This window comes from Pezoporus occidentalis, unplaced genomic scaffold, assembly GCF_034315485.1.
Source record: "Pezoporus occidentalis ecotype Australia unplaced genomic scaffold, CSIRO_AGI_Poc_V1 ctg205, whole genome shotgun sequence".
In the NCBI taxonomy this organism is placed as follows: Eukaryota; Metazoa; Chordata; class Aves; order Psittaciformes; family Psittacidae; genus Pezoporus; species Pezoporus occidentalis.
Genome location: NW_026913911.1, coordinates 688,966 through 696,918, shown reverse-complemented (window position 1 = coordinate 696,918; position 7,953 = coordinate 688,966). Strand labels below are relative to the sequence as shown.

General features: G+C 47.9%; 1 long non-coding RNA gene across 1 annotated transcript; it reads right to left on the bottom strand.

Annotated features, from left to right (window-relative positions):
- Positions 1–4,635: 4,635 nt before the first annotated feature.
- LOC134163739 (uncharacterized) lies at positions 4,636–7,728 on the bottom strand. The gene is made up of 3 exons (XR_009964820.1): positions 7,633–7,728; positions 6,335–6,600; positions 4,636–4,931 (listed from the first exon to the last, which is right to left on the bottom strand). It is a non-coding gene; the product is annotated as an uncharacterized LOC134163739 (long non-coding RNA).
- Positions 7,729–7,953: the final 225 nt, after the last annotated feature.

The window sequence follows — 7,953 nt, the reverse complement described above, 5'->3', positions numbered from 1 at the left end:
CCTCTTCCTCCACACTGTGTCACCTCTTGCTGGGGCTGGTGCCTGGTGAGTGACTTAGGACCAAGGTCTCTGTTCGTTGAATAAGTACTTGACTGACAGTACTTGGCTCCTAGGAGCATCCTTCATGGGAAGAGGTAGGAAAGCAACCAGTGAAAACTGTGATACCGCAGAGTGACTGTGTGACATCCCTGAGCACAGCAGGAGGTTGCTCTGTTCCTCATAGTCCCAGAAAGGTTCATGGAGGGCTTCGAAGGAAGGGTTCTTTCTGCATATCCACGGTAGGCAACCTTGAGCAGGGCAGGGAGGGTGAAGTACCTCTCCCAAAGCAGAAGCAGGCCTCTAAGCACCTAATGCAACTAGGTAAAGTGGAGACTGGTGATGGGGCTGAGCTTTCAGGCTAGGTAGCACCCCTTTGAGATATTCAAGCCAGATACCACCCATTTCATCTTCTGCCTAATTGGGTTCCCGTCCTCTTTCATCTGCTTCCACTGATGGGTATCTCATGACATTCATTTGCCTTTCCTTGCTGCCCACTCTTTTCCTGGAAGAAAGAGAAAAGGGGAATACCCCCCACATCCCATTCTTCCTTTGGCTGAGGGCAGATGCTGAGTGGGATCCCACCACCCTGAGATGCTTCCAAGCCTGGTGGTGGGACGTGTGTGTGCGGGCAGGGAAGCCAGGGAAAGGAACAGGAGCTTTTTCTCTTCCCGGCGACGCCGACGTGGTGATCAGAGGAGCTGGCCAGAGTCCTAATGAAGATAAATGAATATCCCCTCTCCTCCGCTCCTCCAGCTTTTATTGATGGGCTGTGGGGTGAAAGGCGAGAGCCTGAATGTTCATTTAAGCAGACGTCACGAGTTTCTTTGGAGGGGAAGGTGTAAGAAAAACCGCCTTGTGCTTGAAAGTTACTCCAAGATGAGCACGCTCGGCTTTACAAGCCTTTCTCCATTCCTTCCCCATCCATCACTTCCCGGGACCCCTTTGTAAATGCAAATTGCACTTGATAGAAATAATGCACTGAGCCTCTATTAGTGTCTGCGTAATGGAGAGGGCTATTTTAATGCAATCATTCTTAAAAGAAGCTCCTCTGGGCCTTAGTTTAGGCTGTGTATCAAAAACCAATCTGAAAACATGCTCCTCCCCTGCCCTCCGCTCCCTCCCGTCTCTGACTTTTCCAGGCGCTGGGATACTTCTTATTCGGGTTTTTTGGGGGATTCATGGAGCAGCCTTGGGGTTTGACATGTGAATGAGAGCTCAGGCAGACACCTCATCTGAGCTGGTCCCCAGGACAAGGCTTGGTGTTCCAGGCTGGGACATCTGGACCATGGGATGCTGAACATCGTGATGGTGACCAGGGGATGGTGATGGTGAACTTAATGGAGGGACAGCCCACATCCTTCAGAGGTTGCCATCTGGGGAAGGTTCAGCTGTGATTTTTAGGGGGATGAGGTGCCTCATTCCCTGGAACTGCTTCTTCCCTGGCTCTCTTATGTGCTTTCTAGCAGGAGGAAGCTTCTTCAGTCCCAGCTATAAACATCTCATGTGTGAGATTTGCAGAGCAGCCCCTGGGATCCCTGATGTGTTTGTGCACTCGGCAAACTGATGTTCTCATGTCCTAGCCTGATCTCTCCCTCCCAGGGTGTGCAGCAGCAGCTCCAGCACTGAAATCAGTTTAAGCTGCTTTAAAAAGAGGGAAAAAAGGAATGATTTAAGCCATTGAGATCCCTCTCCACACACACACACTTTGGGAGGTCAGGAAAAAAACCTGCTTTGAACTGTTTAAAAACAAATCTGAAGCATCATTCATCTTCATTAATGAGATATTTAACCAGTCCCTTTTAATAACTTCTTGATGCATATGCCAAATGAAAAAAACATATTTTTGCCTCATTTTCTGCTTAAGAAGCCATTATTTTGGTCTCATTTTCGGATTAAAAGGCCATTATGCTCCATGCCCCTTCTCTCCTTAACCCCTAAATCCTGCTTTTCGTGTCCTGGTATCATCATCACGCTCCCTTGGACCAGCACAGGGTCCTCCGTGTGCACCACTGTGATTTGTGCTGCTGAGGGTCTCCCCACAAGTCAGGGGTAGGAGGTGACTTTTACCACTTCTCCTGGGTCTTCCACAGCACTGCTGTGCAGGATTGAACCTCTTGGAGAGGTTAATCCTGGTGGATCAGTCTGTCAGCCTCCTCCTGCTGTTGGGGTATGAATTATACTGGATGCTGGAGTGGATTTTCTCCCATTGCTGGAAATCAAAGCAATTCAGTAGCATGAATTAGAAGCCCCTTCCCAAGGGATAGCTCCAAAAGTGTGGTCCTCCAGCACCTTCCCGTGGGAGAGGAGCTATTTAGTGCTAGGCAGAAACATCAGAGCAAGCCACAGAGTGGTTCTTCTGAACTCTGGGGTGGGGACAACCACTTTTTGGGGGTCCCAACAAGAAAGATATGGGGAAAGAAAAGTCCTTTCATAGATCAGAGAAGCGGCATGGAGAACAAAGGGAGGAAACATAGAAAGCACAAGGGGGTATTTTCCTGTTTCTCGAAGAGCAGAAGAGGAGGAATGGGGAAGGCAGCATCGTTAAAGTGAAATCCCTGACTGGAATGACAAAAGGAAAAGAAATTAAAGCCAGATTTGTTCCCCTGGGCTGAAGGAAGGAGGATCCCTTTTAGTTTGTGCCTTCTTTCTTGTTTCCTTTAAAGACAGGAGATCAATTGCGGGGCTTAATGAGAACCGTCTAGTGTGAGAGGTAGACAATGAGAGATGGAGAAGGATGTCCCAGCATCCTGGAGATTTTACAGCAGTTTTGAGCATTGGGATCCATCCCTGGAAGCCACAACCCATCTCTGGGCTGTTGCATTGTGCATTGTGAGCATCGTGTGGTGCTAAGCCTGAGTGGGGACCACCGGTGGCAGTTCCCATCCATCATCCTTGCGTCCATGGGTCCATCATCCTTGCGTCCATGGGTCCATCATCCTTGCGTCCATGGGTCCATCATCCTTGCGTCCATGGGTCCATCATCCTTGCGTCCATGGGTCCATCCTCTGGTGCACACACAGTAAGAGTTGGTGATGCAGACACAAGGTGTTTGTGGCCAGTCGTGCCACATCCTTTGGGGCTGCCACAGTACTGATGGCACCTACAGACATGCTCCTCATGAGCTGTATGTAGAGTTGTTGCCCATGATCCCTCATTAGGATCTTCCTCATCCTCCTCATTAGGAGGCTCCAATGTAGAAGCTCCAAGTGTAGGAAGCTTTAGGGCACTGAGTTCATGTTGTAGGTATTCTTGGGTGAGGAGTTTACCAAGAGCTAAGGAGGACTTGTTGGGATGCTACTGAGATGTCCCTTTGGAGAAAGAGGTGAGCTCCTCATGGGGAAACCTCTCTGGGAAAGTGTCCCATAGAGCATCTCAGCATTCCTGGAGACCTTCAAAGGAGATAGAGGATGCTCGCAGATACAAATAAACCTGCTCTTTGCGTGCTAAACTTATGCCAACACAGATACCCCATCTCTCCTAGGTTTAAACCCCATTGCTCATCAGAAGGCAAGGATGGGGATAAAATCCCTGATCATTCCCCTCCTCATCCTAGGAATGCCCCCCCCTCCCTTTCCCGACTCCATGGGCTGAGCTGGAAGTGCTTGGACACATCCATACCTCTCCAGGAGGAGCAAAGCCTCTCAAATCGGTGCGGAGCCACCTCTTCGGAGGCCTCAGCATCTGGCCCTGGGGATGCATCCTGTTTCAGAGTGAATTATTCTCTCTGTCACTTGATAGGTGTCAAGCCCAGCACGATCCCTTGAGCTTCCGCCGGAGAGAGGGACCTTTCATGGGGCAGGTAAGGGGGACGGGGAGGAGGGGGGGGCAGGTCTGTGCTAATAGCTCTGAACTTGGCTCAGGCCTCTTAATGGATGCAAATGAGCTTTTAGCTACTGGGTCAGTCTGCGGTGTTTTGTGCAAAGGTTTTGTGCTCTTCACGGTAACTGTTCACGTGGCCGGCTTGAATGGCGAGGGGCACGGCCGAGGCTGAAAGGATGAGCAGGAACCTTCTCATACCAAAATGTTAACAACTTCCTCCCCACGCTGCTTGCCAGCTCTGGAGATCTGATATGGTTCCATCCAGGGCTCAAAAAAAAACCCTTTGCAAAGTGGTTTTTCTCTTCTGGGGCCTCATCACCCTGGATATTTAACACTCGTGGATGGATCGGCTCGCAAACAGGAGCAGAGGATGCAGAAGGGGGGCAATGCCACCCAGTTATCCTGTACTAGGGTCCCCAGCTAGCCCAATGGGGCACCCCATGAAGCATCTCGCTATTGCTGAAGCTACTGATTTCTGTTCCCATCATAAATCCAGGCTATTATTTTCTGTATTAAGATGGGGTTTGCCACCTTAAAAAAAAAAACCTGAATGTAGATCACACTGGGTATGAATTTCTTTCCCTGGTTTTTAACTGGGAGCATGGATTGATTTTTGGGTTTTAAGGTGTTTTCCTTAAATGAAAACTGATAGGAAAATCTCCTTGTAACTCAGTGATCCTAATGGTGGGCTAGAGAAACCATCAGTGAGTGTTTTAGTAGATGGAAAATATTCAGAGCCAGGATCACCCCACCTCATCCATGAGTGAAATACCAATTTATTCTGTTTTCTCTTAATCATAAGGTCACGGAAGCAGATTGGTGCTGTTGGAAACAGGATGAATCATATTTGATAAAAAATGAGCCATGTTGCTTTCAGCTTTGTTCCACACGTCCTTAAGAGAAATGGGAAACTTCCCCAAACTTCCCAACCCAAACTTCCCAAAGCTAGAAACACTAGTTGTGAAAAATGCTGCTTTCTTCCTCCTCCTCCTCCTCAGTGTCTTTCCTCTCTCACAAACTTCCCTCTCATTTCCTAGTCAGAGAGAGGAAAGTTGTCCCTTCCTTATGCTTTGCTGGAAAAAAAGTGGTAAAATGAAAATTAATTCATTCTGATGAGGGAAAAAGAGCTAGTTTATGGCTTATTATTATTTATTATTAATATTTATTAATTATTATTATTATTGAAAAAATATTAAATATCAGTTGTGCCTAACTGGGATGCCAGCCTGGTGTTATCGCTCCCCTATCCTGCTTTCCACCTCTTGTCCCCAAGGCTGGGTGATCTCCTTTGTCCCAGGAGCACCATCCTGCACCCATGTGCACCAGCTTTAGAGCAGGTTGCAAACCCAGGAGCCTTCAGTGGAGTTTCTACCTGAGGGTCCCCCTCTGTGCCATCAGCAGGTCCTTGGGTGCTTGACCCCAAAGATCACAGCAAAAGGGTGGCTCCATCCCAGAGCATCTTCCCTCTCTTTAAGGCTTCTTGGCCTGAAGGGCTGCAGGTGCTGCAGGCTGCGAGATGCAGGGTTAGCAGGGGGTTCCATCACTTAGTATGCCCTAAATGCTGGTGCCCTGAACACTGGGTGCCCCTAACACCAGGTACATCCACCCTTAATATACCCTGAGTGCCCTGCTGCAGGCAAGCTCTGGAGCTGGCTGCTACCCTCAGCTATTTGAGCCAGAAGAAAAGACATTTAAAGAAGGTATGGAGGGGAAAGGGGCTTTTTTGCTGGTCCTTTAGGAAAGCATCTCCTCGGGGAGAACCCAGTGTGTCTCTGGAGGGCACTCTATGCCCAGCACAAGCCGAGCCCTTCATTTCGGTGCTTGAGCAGACAATGAATCCCGCGCTGAACTTCCTCTCGTTTGAGGCTCGATGTGGTTTTCATTTGGGTCTTGTTTTGTTTTCTTTCTTTTCTTTTGCTCCCCTCCTTCTTCCCTATTTTTCCCAGCGGGATTGAATAAGTAGAGCAGGCAGGAGTGCATCGCCGTGGGTAGGTTAATGTGCGCATCGGCTTCAGCCCTTAAAATCAGGAGCTGCTGTGTAAAAGCTGATGGTCTCTACTCCTCTCTTCCCATGAATATTTTAAACTCTTTTTTCAAAGGATTTTGGATGAGTTTGGGAGAGGAAGCAGGAGCAGGGAGGGGAAAGGGAGCTGGTGGGAGGCTTTAGCATGGAGAGAAGGGTAAAAGTCCAGGATAATGGTATAAATCCCACCCCCCTTCGTGTACATACTCAGCGGGGAAAACCTGGTCTTAGAAAGAGTTTCCCGATCAAACTTTGAATTATTCCCACTCAGTGTGTCCTTGACGTTGCCTCCTCAGCAGTGTTTTGTATTAAAACCGCTGGGCTCTAAATAGTGTTTCAGCAGCATCTTCAAAATCTCATCTCTTGAAAACATATACGTGCACACATGTACCCCTCACTCCCTCCTTCCTTCCCTCCCTTCCTCCCTCCCAGCCGGTCCCTGTCTCGGATTACCCTGGCATTTTCTTTTGAGATGAACGGAGAAACTTCACCGTAGTTTATTTTCCTTCAGAGCAGGGTAAGATGTTTCTCGTTATGCCTTTTTAATTCTCTAAAAGGCCGCATGGCATGTAGAATAATAGGGGCTGTATTCTTGCAATGATGCAAAAATCCTTCGCAGCCCACCCTTTCGAGTAATTAGCTGCTGCTCGCAGAAGACCCAGGCAAGGGAAAAGCCAGATGGTTTTCCAACAGGGCTGAGATTTGGGAAGATGGTTTTGCTGGTAGCAGAATGAAAAATAAGGAAGTTTGTTAGGGAAAAAAAAAAAGGAGAATAAATACCAGCCAGGGCTGGCGGGTTGGATATTCAGAAAGGCATTTAAATTAGATTTTTTGGGGCAATGTTTTGCAGAGTTACTATGTAAAAGGAGAGAAAATAGAAAAGCAAGGAGGTAATTTTAATAATAGACACTCAGGAAAAGAATCTCTTCTTGGAAAGAAATTTCAAACCAGGAGACATAAAGGAAAGACTCTGGGTACCTGAGATAATTCATAATATAGAGAAAATATTGCCAGATTGGGGAGCAAATGAGTTGCGTCCCTGCTCATCTAACCCAGCGAGGAGCTTAAATCTTCCTATTTTCAGAAGCAAGGGGAGAAAACATGCAAAGTGTTCCTAATGGAGCATAAAAAAAGGCAACAGAAGCTCCAAACATTGTGTGCAGCCCCCAGGCAGGCTCCCATGGGAATGCCTGCCCGGGATTCGGGAAGCCCCAAAGGGCATCGAAGCGTTTGGCCACTGGGTTTTGGTTTTGCAGAAGGGATGGTGGGATGGGATGGATTGGGGGGAGGTAAAAGTGGGCTGAAAGTGACTACAAAATGCTGTTGCCATGTGGAGTGACAACTGGGAGAAGAAAATTGAATGTGGATGGGGATAAAGCCGTGAGTGGGATAACCCCAAAGGGGTGGGATAACGCTGAGAGACTGCATGGGTGATGCTGGAGCACCTTCCCAAGGGACCATCCAGAACTCAGCCCCTATCAGAGTTTGACAAAAAAGGTGCTTATTGCTTTAAAAGCTTTAGAAGGTGTAAAAATAAAGGATTTGAGTGATCTTCTGTTTATTTTATTTGTGTATCTCTCCGTAGCCATCCTCTAATAACGCCCGAAGCGGGACCAAGCCGCGTCTCTTTTTCTTGGGAGAAGGCAGATGCATAGAAAGGGGAATATCAAAATGATCTCGTTTCTGTCTCTCTTCGGTCTCATATTGAACAAAGGACAGATGGGAACAAGAAAGGAAGAAAAAAATCTCACCTGTTCCCATCCAGTCTTCGGGAGATCGCAGTCATTATCTCGGCAGCTTCACGTTTCTAAAGGGGCTCCATTTTTCTTCTAAACACTGGCATCTTGTTAGAAACCACGCGAGAACCCCCCCATCCGAGTCCCCCACAAACCAAATGCCTTTTTCTTGCCTTTCCCTACCCTCCCCACAGCCCCAGCTTTAACACCTGGGAAAGGAAAGTGGGAAGGGAACCCAACCAAAACACAAATAAAGGCCCCCCAAGCCTGGCTTTTCTCGATGGCGTTTCTCCATCTGACAAAAGCCTTTGGTTTTCTGTCATTCTTTTCATTTCC